Source organism: Rhinopithecus bieti, unplaced genomic scaffold (genome assembly GCF_001698545.2).
Source record: "Rhinopithecus bieti isolate Rb0 unplaced genomic scaffold, ASM169854v2 scaffold_12573, whole genome shotgun sequence".
Classification (NCBI taxonomy): Eukaryota; Metazoa; Chordata; class Mammalia; order Primates; family Cercopithecidae; genus Rhinopithecus; species Rhinopithecus bieti.
Window position 1 is genome coordinate 290268 of NW_016807321.1, and position 13139 is coordinate 303406.

At 57.9% G+C, this 13139-nt stretch overlaps 2 long non-coding RNA genes across 2 annotated transcripts; one reads left to right on the top strand and one right to left on the bottom strand.

The window, feature by feature from the left end:
- The first annotated feature begins 373 nt into the window (after positions 1-373).
- Positions 374-4986, top strand: LOC108535244 (putative uncharacterized protein FLJ44790). Its single transcript, XR_014485099.1, has 5 exons — positions 374-463; positions 2711-2892; positions 2980-3021; positions 3838-3969; positions 4232-4986. It is a non-coding gene; the product is annotated as a putative uncharacterized protein FLJ44790 (long non-coding RNA).
- A 1351-nt stretch (positions 4987-6337) lies between these two features.
- LOC108535271 (uncharacterized) lies at positions 6338-8894 on the bottom strand. Its single transcript, XR_001887180.1, has 3 exons — positions 8761-8894; positions 7462-7634; positions 6338-6599 (listed from the first exon to the last, which is right to left on the bottom strand). It is a non-coding gene; the product is annotated as an uncharacterized LOC108535271 (long non-coding RNA).
- Positions 8895-13139: the final 4245 nt, after the last annotated feature.

Here is a 13139-nt window from a genome sequence, read left to right on the forward strand (position 1 = left end):
GAGCTGCTGACCGTTGTTCTAGGTAGTGTATGCTCTCACCCCTAGGGCAAACACAGAGTCCTGACCCCTCCTGGAGCCCTGGGCCCTCTTCCCCTGCAGAAGGTCGGAAAGAGGCGCCTGGTGGAGGGGCTGAGCGGTGCAGGTGGGCTCAGGGAGCCTAGTCCTGGAGGAGGAGTCTGGGCCCTACGAGGACGACGACGGAGATGGGGACGGGGATGGGGACGGCCCTCTCTGTTGACTCCCTGGAGTCCTCCAGATCCAGGGCAGCTCCTGGGGAACTGGTGCCTGCTGGAAAAACTAACCCAGATTTGATCAGTGCTGGGGCTGGGATCCAGTGAATATGGGCGCACCCCTGTGTCCCGGGTGAGGAAAGATGGGGGCTCCCAAGAAGCAGGCAAGGGATGCATGCGTGTGCGTGCGTGGGTCTATGTGCCTGTCAATGTACACGTCTGTGTGCATCCGGGTATGTCTGTGCGTGTCTCTCTGGGCTATGTGTGTATGCACATGCATCTGTGGGTCTGTGGCTGTGTCTGAGAGTGTTTGGTGCGAGCTGTGAGAGAGGTGTTAGGAGGAAACTGACACTGTCCCCTTCCGCCCTGCAAGGGACAGGTCAGGGTGGGAGAAACAGTCCCTGCCTCCACAAAGCCCTGAGCCAGGGCAGGGGTCGAGAATTGCTCTACAGGCAGACCCCCCTTCCCCTGGGTCTGGGCACGAATCACTGTCACTTGCTGCCCGCACGCCTTTCATACACACTCACTCACACACCCACACTCGCACTCACGCACACATTCAACAGTCATTCCACACACACACATCCCCCCCACACACACACTCAACACATCCCACACACACATGCACACACTCAACACATCCTCCACACACTCACACATTCATCCCAAACACTCTCAAATACTCATCCCACTCAAATCTCCAAATACACGCTTCTCCCACACACACGCACACCCTCATCCCATGCAATGGCAACACTCACAACACTCATCCCCCTCACACACTCAGCCCACACACACACTCAACACTCAACACTCACATACACACTCAATCCTATGCACACACACACCTCATCACACACAAACAGCACGTCTCATCCCCCACAACTCACACACTCATCCCACACACGTCAACACTCACACACTCATGTCCACACACACACTCATCCCACACATACACTACACCGTCAACCACTCTCCCACACACACACCCTCATCCCACACACACTGAGCACCTCACATTCATCCGGCGCACACACACACTCATCACACACTCATCACAGCGCACAACACCACGCTCATCCCCCCCACACTCATCCCACACACACACACTCATCCTCCAAACAGCACTCATCCCAAAAAGCTCAACACTCACACATTCATCCCATACAACCACATACTCATCTCCACACACTCACACACTCCAAGCACACCACACACTCATCCCCATAACACTCACACACTCATCCCAACACACACTCATCCCACGCCATCATCTACAACACACACACTCAAAGCTCACACTCACATGCGAGAGAACATACTTCCCCTCCATTCCACACACACACAACACTCAAGACACATAACACACTTCCCTTCAATCAACACACACACTGCAAGACACGTAGACACTTCCCCCATTCCACACACAGTACATTTCTCCTCAGTTCCATACACAACATACACGACTTCCCCTTCCACACACACACCCTCTCAACACACACCGGCCACACCACATTCCACACACAAAACACTTCCCCATGTCCCACACACACACTCACGAACACGTAACACACTTCCCCCATGTCCAGACAACACACTCACTCGCACACACACTTTCTCACTTCAATTCCACCTCTTCCACTCACACAACTCACACAAACTCAACTTCTACACCCACACTCTCACACCCATCACGCACACACACTCCCAATTCCAACACCACTCTTCCACTCACACACTCACACTCATTTCCACTCACACACACGAACACTTCCACACTCACTCTCATACACACACTGCCAATTCCACACTCTTCCATTCACACACACATTCATTCACACTTCCACACACACTCCCACAATTCCACACACACGACACATTCACGGGCACATTCTCACCCACACACACTGTGCCATACACACTTCCACTCACACACACACAAAACCAGAAAACAAGGGAACAAGCTGTCCCGCCTGGGCTGTCCCCTGGGGAGCAGGGGAGAGTGCCTGGGACCGAAAAGCTTTGTAGGGCCTCATGTAGCTTTCCTTGGAACCCACCAATGTGGCAGGGGGTGCGTCCCGGCTGCAGCTGGGAATCCGAGGTCCCGGGCCAGACCAAGGGCATGAGCAGGGGGCAGCTGGGGCCAGACCCGGGCCTTGATGGAGGATGATGGAGGCACAGCTCCTAGACCCAGGCCAGAGGCTGCCTTTGCAGGACATGGTGGGGCCAGCTGGGCTCTCCCCATGGCCCTGGGGAAGGGCTGTCCACATCCCCGGGGTGCTTGTTACCCTGGTGCGTCCCCCTGCCCCTGCCCTACACCGGCCCCACCTAGATCTGCCTCTTCCTGATGTCCCATCATCCTTTCACTTTTTCTGAAGTTGCTTAACTGATCCAAGCAGAGATGGGAGTGCCCAAGGGATGTGCGGTGAGGTCACTGGGCAACTCCTCCGTCCCCTGGGCTCTGTGTCCCACCTGTGCAGCACTGGATGAGCCAGTGGCACAAAGACCCTGGTGGAAATATCTGGGGCTCCTTGGTGTGCATCTTGAGTGCCCAGCTGTGTGCTCTTCTGAAGGGTGACCCCAGCCCGGAATGCCCTGATGAGGAGAGGAGGGAGTCAGAGACCGGTTGGGACAGGTGGCCGTCCTTTCCCTGTGTGGCGAGGTGGGCAGATAGCTCAGGATGCTTCATTTACCAGGATGGAAACCTTGCCTGCATCTGAGAGTACACTGGTGGTGCTATCTCCTTCAGGCATGGCTGGATCCAGGAGCCCAATGGCTACCATCAGAACGGGTGTCCCCACCCTGGGCTCAGCCTGCCGTCCTCTCAGGCAGCACTTACCCTTGGCATGGCACCTCCAGGCTGACATCCCAGCTCAGACCTGGGGTCCATGAAGGGCCCGAGTATGATCTGACTGATTATGGCTAGGGGATGAGTGATGCCCAGGCAATGAGTGTTGCCCAGGTCCCAGTGACATGCCCTATCTGGGGCAAGAGATGGGCTCAGCTTAGTACCAACCTATGGGTAGTTCCCAAAGGAGGATTCAGGGCTGTTCCTAGGAGATACGGTGGATGCTGGGCAGAGCCCTGGCAATGCTCGCATGCCCTCCAAACAGCTTTCCCTTGCTCTGCCTCCTTTGAGCCTCACCAAGCCCCCAGGAAGTTGAGGCTCAGAGTGCCTCTGTGGCCCACTTAGGACCTCCATCAGCAAAGGCCGGGTATAGACCCCTGTGGGCTCCAGGTTCCACCCCAACTCCCAGCCATCTGCCCAGACCGACCCATGCCCACCTCCTGCATATGCCCTGGGTGTTATTGAATCCCTATTTCCTGAAGCCAGCCAGAGGGTGGGAGCACCAGCCAGCATGGTCCTCCCTGGCCCCAGGGATCTCCCAGCCCTGGGGCATGGGACTCCTGGGCAGACTGCCTTCCCCCAGCTTGTGCAGGCTGGCACCAGGCACAGGAGCCCAGCACAGGGCATCTTATCAGCTCCTCCATCTCTTCCCCAGAACAGGCCCAGCCTGCTCGCCCGGCCTGTCACCAAGCCTGGCAGGGATGGCATCTCCTGGCTGACTGCATGCAACTGCTGAAACCCCATGGGCCCTGCTTCCAGGGGCCGCACGCCTCCTTGCCCAATGGAGGCGCAGAATTTGCCTGGTGTACCGCTGGGACCCTGCTTCTGGGCCGCCACCCTTCCTCGCCCAGGATGGCTGCAGGGCATCACCCTCCTCCGCACAGTGAAAATGTGGGCTCCTTGCCCCAAGATGATGAAGAATTTCAAGACGGGAATGGTAGAGTGGTAAATTAACCTCAGGTGCCATGGGACAGCACAGGGTGGGTGCTGTGAGCCCTGCATGAAGCTCCTGGTGGGTATAGCTCCGTCTCATGGGTCACCCCTCTCTACCATGACCATGAGGACTGGGCTGGGCATGCAGTGCCCTGCTGTGACCCCTGACACACAGACCGCTAGCCATCTCCTCCACCCACTCCCTGACCTCCTCTCCCAGGGATGCAACTGGGGGAGTAACCCATCCCCAGAAGAATCTCAAATCTCTGGCTGGCTGTCTCTTACTCAACTCCCCTCCCCAGCTCCAGCTGAGGGGCGAGCGTGCTGCTGGGCTGTTTCCGAGGAAAAGCCCATGGTGCCACCCTCAGGCCCCCGGCAGCTCCTCAACCTGGGCCCCATCTCTGCCCCCATCTTGGCTCCCCAGGCATATTTAAACTTTGCCCCTCCCACCCCCGTGCCTGGCGGATCCCCTGGCACTGAGGCCCAGCCAGTGGCTCCAGCCAACGCACTTGGCTCCCGCAGCAAGTTAAATCTAACCCAGCCCAGCTGTCTCTCCTCCGGCTCCCACCTGCCCCTCCCATTCCCTGCAGGGATGTGCCCACACCCTGCCCACCCTACACAGGCCCTCAGGAAGGGTGCAGAGGTTCCCTAGGGTCCCCTGCTTTCCCACACTAGGAAAGCCCTTTGCCTAGCAGCCTCTGGGGTGAGTGCCCTACTTCTGGAGGTACCCAGCACCCAGGGTGGGGCCAGCAGAGTGCAGCAGGATTTCAACAGGTATTTCCAGAAGGAGCAGGAACCCACTTCCCATCAGTCAGGGCGCAGCCAGGAAGAAGGAAACTCCAGGGCCAACACTGGAGTGGCCACTGCAGCACCACGCTGGGGCATGGAGTCGGAGCACAGCCCTCGTGCCACAGGTATGCCAGGGAATGTGTACCAGGCGCTCTGTCTTGCATCTGGGGCTGTCGGTTCTTCTGAGGCAGGACAGTTATGGGTCACTTCTGGAGATGTCCACATTTCTGGGCCTGGGACGGTCTAGGCCTGGCTGTGGGGCCATCTGTAACCTGCTCCCTGTAGCCCCATGTTTTGTTTAGGCTGGCAATGCACTTAGCTAAAATGCTGCTATCCTACCAAAGGTGGCATAGGATGGAGTTCTGGCCAGTGAGATGTGACACACCCATAAGTGCTGGGTGTGTCTTCAGGGACAGATCCTCAAAGGGAGCTGACTCATCTAGGGAGCAGCACTTTTGCTCTTCCTCTTTCCCTTCCTCCTTTCTGGTCAGCTGTGCTTGTGATGGCTGGAGCACCAGCAGCTGTTTTGGGCCATGAGGTGACACTGAGGCTGGAAGCCAGCACTAGGAGAGTGATATAGTGAGGTAGGAGCTGTGTCCCTGAGGATGCATGGTACCCTGCCAGCCAGACAGCCTAGGCTTGTGGCACCTGAGAGAAAAGTACATTTCTACCCTGTCGAAGCCTCTGTTATTCTGAGCTTTCTCAGGAATGCAGCTCTAACCAGTCCTAAAGGGCAGGCAGCCATGTTGGCTCAAATGTTTCCCCCAGCAGGCAGGAAGCCACTCCAGTGTCCTGCAAGAAACTTCATAGAAAAAGGGCTTCCATCCTCATATGCCGGGAGTCTGCATCAGGCCCTTCCTGGGCCCTGGAGCCTCCATGTGCCCCTGAGTGGGGCGGGCTCTGGTTCCTGGGCCCTGGAGCCTCTAAGTGCCCCTGAGTGGGGCGGGCGCTGGGAAGCCTAAGGCTGGGGAGGGCCCCTGTTCACTTTGTTTAGTTTTCTCAAACCCACTTGACTGAGGAACCCCCTTCCTCCACAAACAAGGAATCGCAGCCAGAACGACCTCTGGGAAGGCCGCCTTCTCCGCCCTCCGCTGTGGGGTGGGGCACACCCCTGAGCTGCTGCACTCAGAGGAGCTGGGCTTGGCCCTGGGCATGCAGCAAGCACTCAGGAGAGGCTGCGGCTGCTGCCAGCTCTGTGAGCGGGAAACTGGGGGGCCTTCTCCCCTCTCCCCAGCTCCTCATTCCAACTGCTTTGGAGCTGTGGCCTGAGCCCCACCCTGGCCCTCTGCTCAGATGGGCCTGTTCCCGGGCAGGTCTCAGTGCCCAGGAGTGGAGAGGGGGGCTGCGGAGACAGGTGGGGTCACCCCAGGAAGAGTGGGTTTGCAAAGCTGCAGCAGCAAGGAAGCTGTGGGGTAAAAAGTTTATAAGAGGAACACTATTTTTTTCTTTTGGCAGAATTTAATGGGTGCAGATTGTTCAGGTCCCAAAGATATGGGGAAAAAAAAAAAGAGAAAGAAAAAGCCCTTTGCTGCTGCTATTGATAACTTGTCTCGCTTCACGTGGTGGGTTCAAAACTAAAAATACTCTCCTCCCAACGGTAGAGAAGCCAGGGCTGTCACGTTGCAGAGGAGACTGGAGAGCTGCGGTGGGGAGGGGTCAGCTGCGGCCACGTGAGGGCCAGGGCCAGGCCTCAGTGGCCAGCCCCTCTCTGGCTGCCCAGGCTGCATCCACACAGAAGATTCCATGGCTTTCCACAAAAGAGAGTGGGAGAATGTCCTCTCTAAAGGCCTGGGGAGTGCCTGGGGAGAGGAGACAGCCTTACCCGGGGCTTACCAGCCAGCAGCTGCCAGCCAGGCCAGCAATGCCAAGGCACCCGGCGTTCCTGGAAGCCAACCCCTGTTTGATCTAATGGGGCAGCTGTGGGTGCAGACCTAGATAAAGAGACAAACCCAGACCCAGAAACCTGGGGGAGGAGGTAAGACTGGAGCGGGGGAAGGGGCGGTGGGTCGTGGGCGGGACTGGTGCTGCCAGGCCCTGGGCAAGCTGCATCTGTTCTCTAAACCTCAGTTTCCCCATCCAAAAGGTGGGAGCAACAATCTCTCTTCTGCCTCCTTCGCAGTGAGGGGAAAGGAAGCGGGATGACATAGATGTGGCTGGGACTGCTGGACCCTGCACGCCAGCCCTGGGAGGCATGTGGGTCATGAAATCCTCCCACTGGTGACCTGCCCCGTGGTGAGGGAGGGAGAGAGCTTCTCCCCTCCTTGGCAAGAGGACAGAGGGAGGATCCTAGAAATTCTGTCAGGAAGCAGAGATTTGGTCTGAGAGCAGTGCAGGGGGAGCAGACACCCCCAAATCACCTGCAGGATAAGCATTTCTCAGGCTCTGGAGAGCATGTGTGGAGGCCCAGCAGCCACAGCCATGGGAACTCCTGGGCCTGTTGTTCATGTGTGGATCCCGGTCCGGGAGCCTGGGTGGAGCTCTGCCTTGCGGACAAGCTCCCCGCCAGGCCTGGTCCACCAGACCTCCCCATGCCTGGTGTGCCTCCTTGTGCCTGGAGCTGTGCTGGGCCCTTCCTCATTGCAGGGCTGGGGGAGTCCCTTAACCTGTCTGGGGCTCAGTCTGCTCATCTGTAAAGTGAGAATGATAGCACCTGGTACCCACTTGATTGGCTGTTGCAAACATGAAACCAGATGGGCCTGTAAATCACAGGGCACTCGGCTACCATCATCATCATCGTCTTCATCATCATGGCCCCAGCTCCTCCATCTTTGCTGTCTTCTCCACTCCCATCTTTCATCCTTGCAGAACTGTGCCTCTCAAATTGGCCTCATGACCTAGCAAATATCATGATGAAGATGCCTAAGTTGGTCTCAAGGCACCCTCCTTATAACCCACCAACCGAGGGAGGATTCTCGCCTAGTCCCAGCAACTGGCCCCAGGGAGGAAGTGCCCTTCCCAGTCGTGGAACATCTCCAGCAGCACTGGCTGATGGCAGACTACCCTTGGAACTCAGTTACTGCATCTGTGAAGAGGGGTGAAACCTCTGTTCCAGCCCAGAGGCCATCTGAGATCATACCCCCCACTGCCAAGGCCAGGGTGGATCTCCCTGCTTGGGCCCTGGGGTGGGCCCTGGGCAGATGAGAGGGTCCTTCTACCCGAGCCTCTGAGGCTGCCCTCACTGCAGAGCTCGTGGTCAAGGGGTGGGCAGGCAGGTTGGAGTCCCTCAAGGGCACAGGGGTTAGAGTCTTATAGACTTAGGGTGAGGGGCATGGAGAGTGGTGGGCTCCTGGGACCCTGCGCTGGCCCTGGCCAGGCCCACAGGGGACACTGTGCAGTGCGGTCATCTCCGTGGCAACTGGCCTCATCGTCCTTGTCCTGGCTTGGGGGCCGAATGCCTTCCCTTCCCTTTCACCGGCTGGAGTCGCTTTCTTCAGAGGTAACCATGGCAACCCCTTTGTTTCTGAGGCCTGCCTGCCCTCCTCCCCGTTTTCTCTTCAGGAGAGGCTCATCCAGCTCCTTCCTAGTCCTGGCACGTCTCTAGTGGCGCCGGCTGACAGTGGCCCACCAGTGAGTGGGGCCAGTCTCTGGGGTGGGGGAGAATGGCCCTGCTGGGCCCAGAGATGTGGTCTGGACCCTGCCCCTGCCACAGAGGCCGCGTTCATTGGCTCACTCGTGCCCTGACATTGATAGAGAGTACCAGTGTCTGCCACGGGGCCACAGATGGGGCAAAGGCCTGTCCCTGCCCCCACGGTCCTGCTAGGGGCAGCCTGGAAGTGGGGAGACAAGGGGGTACAGAGGCCCAACGGGGGCTGGGTCTGCTGCAGAACGCGCTGTGGGGTCATGGGTCATTCGCCAGGGCTCTCAAGGCCACAGGGAGCCCAGGACTCTTGGCTCTACCTCAAACGGGCTGAAGCAGAAACGAGCATGTGGTTCACATAACTGAAAAGTCAAGGAAAGCACCTGCTGAGGTGCAGCAGGGTCCACGTGACCTGGCCATGGTTGCTTCGGCTTTCCTCTGGGTTGGCTTCATTCTCGCGCAGCCCTGTTCTCGGGTGGTGGGATGTGGAAGAGTGGCCCCTTCGCCGTCTCACCTAACCCAGCTCTGGAGAGGTCTGTGGGCAGATGGGAGAGTCATTTGACTTCAGCCTCCCCTCTGGTCTGAACTCTGACCCTACAGCAAAAGTCCCAGGACTGAGCCTCTTTGGCTAGAACTGGGTCACAGGCTGACCCCTAAACCAACTGCTGGGACTCTATGTAGCCAGCCTGGTTCATGCCACTCCACTCACCTCAAACCAGACCCATTACTTAAATGAGATGATGACAGGGGAACCCTGGTTTGCAAATGAAACTCCGGGTGCACACAGACTCAGAGAGGTTAATTAATTTGTCCAAATCCACACAGCTGGTAAAGAATGCAAGCTCCAGGTCTGATTCCAGAACTTCTGGGCTTAACCATGGAGCCACTGTAGGTCAGTGGGAGTCCAAAAGGCTTTAAGTATGGTAGTGAAACGATCAGGGATGCAGCTGCAGGGGTAAATCGGCGCTGGATTTTGGTTGGCGGTGAATGGCATGCAAAGGAGGCGGATATTCAGGATTTGGTAGGACAGTGGGAGCAGCTACGCCCCAGTTATCGCAAGGTCCCCAGCATTTGTGGGAAAAGGCCCCCCGGGCTTTGGGTAGCTGAGAGGTGGGCCTCGCAGGCCCGCACCGCCGCCGGGACGCAGTGCACCTGCGGGCGGAGCGCCCACGTCCCGGGCCACCTGACTCACTGTTTGTCAACTCTGCTCTCCGCAGCCACGCCCTTTCCTCCTTCCCTGCCTCCCCTTTTGGCTCAGGGGCTGCATAACCCCGCCTCTCTCCTGCTGTGACTGGCTGTCCTCCCCGTCACTCCGCTGCGTGGGCGGGACACAGGTAGCGGCCCCTCAGCGAAGGGATTAGCATAGTCCCGCCCCCCGGCGCGACCCTCGGGCCGGGCGCTGATTGGGTGGGCGGCGGCCGACGCGGCGGCGCCGGGCGCAGCCAGTGGCAGGCGCGGGCTGTCAGTCGGCGAGGCGGCGGGCCGCACATTCCGCTCGGTGTCAGTGGGTCGCGGGCCTGCGGGGCGGCGGGCGGGGCGGCAACGAGCTCGGCCGGCACGAGGGACCCCGTCCAGGTGAGGGGTCCCGCCGCCGCCCCGCCCGAAGGCCCGGGACGCGAGCTGCCGGGGGACTGGGCCGCGGCTGGGCCGGGGTGGGGAGGGGCGGGCGGCGGACAGGATCCGGGTCCGCAGCCGTCTCCAGCCCCTAGCCCTGGCCTCGACCCTCACAGGGAGGCGCGCCCGGCCTAGGCCGCAGCCTGGCGCCCCGGGAAAACTTTGGGAGGAAAGTTGCGACCGGGCCTGGGGCCTGGGCCTGGGTCCCGCGGCCCCGCACCCCTCCCCTGCGGTCGCCCGGCAACTGCGGTCCCGGGACCCCCGCCCCGGCTCCCCGAGGCCCCCGGCCCCGCCGCTGCCCCGCCGAGCAGGAAGTGGGGACGGACGCACCTGCTGGTGGACTCGCCCTCTCTCACCAGCTCACCGGGAACAGGGAAGGCTTTCGTACGCATTTAGGGCGATCCTGTGGGTGAGGAGGGCGAGTTCCGCCGGGAGGAAGGGCAGGGAGACGCAGCCCCACTCCGACCCTGGTCTTCTTGTCCCGCAGGCCTGTGTCTTCCCAGGGAGGGGCCCGCGGGCCCTTGCCCATTCCCCTGGGCTCTGTTTTTGTTTTTAATTTATACATCTTAGCAGACTACACACGGTTGAGAACTTGCTACCTAGCACCTATCTTTGGTAATGTAATTTTAAGAGGTTCCTTTTTTGGTCAGTTATATTCTGGTACTCAGAAGAATACGTCTTTAGACTTTCCAAGTTTATAAGCCCAGGCCAAGACTGTTAGGTCGTCACAGCACCTCAGCCTCGCCGCTTCATCGGGGGACCGGCGGCGAGGTGGTGGGTGTTGGGGTGTTGCAGGCTCTCCTGGGGTGAGGGTCACCTCCCAGGGGCGTTTTTATCTGAACCGTCCTCTAGGACAGGCCCTGGCCTGGCTCCGGCAGCTTTGGGATGATTGCCCGGGACACCTGGAGAAGGGGTCCCGTTCGGTTTGGTTGGACAGACGTTTCTCGAATGCCTGCTGCGGGCCTGGCTGGGTACTGTGCGGCCTTCCCACCCGCTGGATTTGTGGCGAGGACAGCAGAGAGTTGAGGAGCCCAAACCTGGCGCAGGGGCCACATGCTGGGTAGCCACGGCCGTCCCTGCTGCCCTTCCTAACTGGTGCCCAGGGCCCCTTTTCCGGCTGTCAGCCTCAGCTCCTTCATCGGACAGGTAGCACTTTGCTGATAAGAGGAGCAGACGAGATCATTTTCTTGTTTTATGTTTTGAGATGGAGTCTCGCTCTGTCACCCAGGGTGGTGTGCAGTGGTGCAATCTTGACTCGCTGCAACCTCCGTCTCCCGGCTTGAAGCCATTCTCCTGCCTTAGCCTCCTGAGTAGCTGGGACCACAGGCGCCGGCCACCACGCCTGCCTGATTTTTTTATTTTTAGTAGAGATGGGGTTTCACCATGTTGGCCAGGCTGTCTCGAACTCCTGATCTCAAGGGATCCACCTGCCTCAGCCTCCCAGAGTGCTGGGATTCCAGGTGTGAGCCTCCGCGCCCTGCCACGAAATCATTTTCTACCTCAGTCTGACACCTAGTACATGCCCCAGAATACCAGTTCCCTTCCCCTTGTTGAGGACAGGAACTTCGTCGGTGGCACTTCCTCCCTGCCCAGCCCAGTGCCTGCCACAGTGTTGTCTTTTAGAATGTGGCGAAGAGTGAGGGAGTGACTGAGTCTCCCTCATAGACTTTACCTTGTTTTCTTCATGTGTCCATCTATTAATGACGGCTTTTAACTGAGCAGACGGTAATATTTAATACTGATTGTTCCAGTACTGTTATGAGCATGTTGTATTCTCTTTCTTCGTGTGATCTTCCCACTCGACAGGTGAGCTTCCCACTCGAGTGTGAACAGCCCGCTCAACAGGTACTGACGTTATCGTTAGTTCATTCATGAGGAAGCTAAGGAACAGAGAGGTTAAGTAACTTACCCAAACCACACAGCAGTAAATTATGAAATACAAATTTGAACCCAGGCTCCAGGGTTCACACTCTTTTTTTTTTTTTGAGACGGAGTCTCGCTCTATCGCCCGGGCTGGAGTGCAGTGGCTGGATCTCAGCTCACTGCAAGCTCCGCCTCCCGGGTTTACGCCATTCTCCTGCCTCAGCCTCCCGAGTAGCTGGGACTATAGGCGCCCACCACCTCGCCCGGCTAGTTTTTTGTATTTTTTAGTAGAGACGGGGTTTCACCGTGTTAGCCAGGATGGTCTCGATCTCCTGACCTCGTGATCCGCCCGTCTCGGCCTCCCAAAGTGCTGGGATTACAGGCTTGAGCCACCGCGCCCGGCCTCGCACTCTTAAACACTACTCTGTACTGCCTTTTAATATCAAGATTTTCATTTAACATTTTTGTTTAGAATATTCTAATCATGCTGCATTACTGTGTGTCAGAATTTTGTTTTTTTGCTACATATAGAACTAATACACTTTCCTTTTTTGTGAGCCTGAGTGTTTACAAAGCCATTTCATTTCTTCTGAAATACGGTAATTTACCGTTTGGCTATTCAGGATTTTGCCAGAATACCTTCCCTGCCACCCACCTCCTTTGTTACTGGCAGATTCAGTGGTGGTCTCTATGTGAAGAGGGAGGATTGGGAGGCATGGGTGCTGACAGGTATGCAGTCCAGAGTCTGAGGTCTCCGTTCTGAGTTCAGTTCCAGTGGACTTCACATACGGCCTTAGAGTACACACATAGGACATTTTTCTTCCCTGCCTCGAGTGCATTGAGAGGGTCAGACTCTGCTGTGTTCCACATGTTAATGAGGGGTGCTGTTTGAATGTGAAAAAATGCCACTTGACTTCCATCCCAGTGTCTCTCCTCTCTGCCCTCCAGGAGGTACCAGCAGATGGGTCTTGGATTTGTCCTTAAAATTTGCTCGGCCGGGCGTGGTGGCCCACGCCTGTAATCCCAGCACTTTGGGAGGCCAAGGCGGGTGGATCACAAGGTCAGGAGATCGAGACCATCCTGGCTAACATGGTGAAACCCCATCTCTACTAAAAATACAAAAAATTAGCCGGGCACGGTGGCGGGCGCCTGTGGTCCCAGCTACTCGGGAGGCTGAGGCAGGAGAATGGCATGGGCCCGGGAGGTGGAGCTTGCAGTGAGCCGAGATCGCGCCACTGCACTCCAACCTGGGTGACAGAGCGAGACTCCGTCTCAAAAAAAAAAA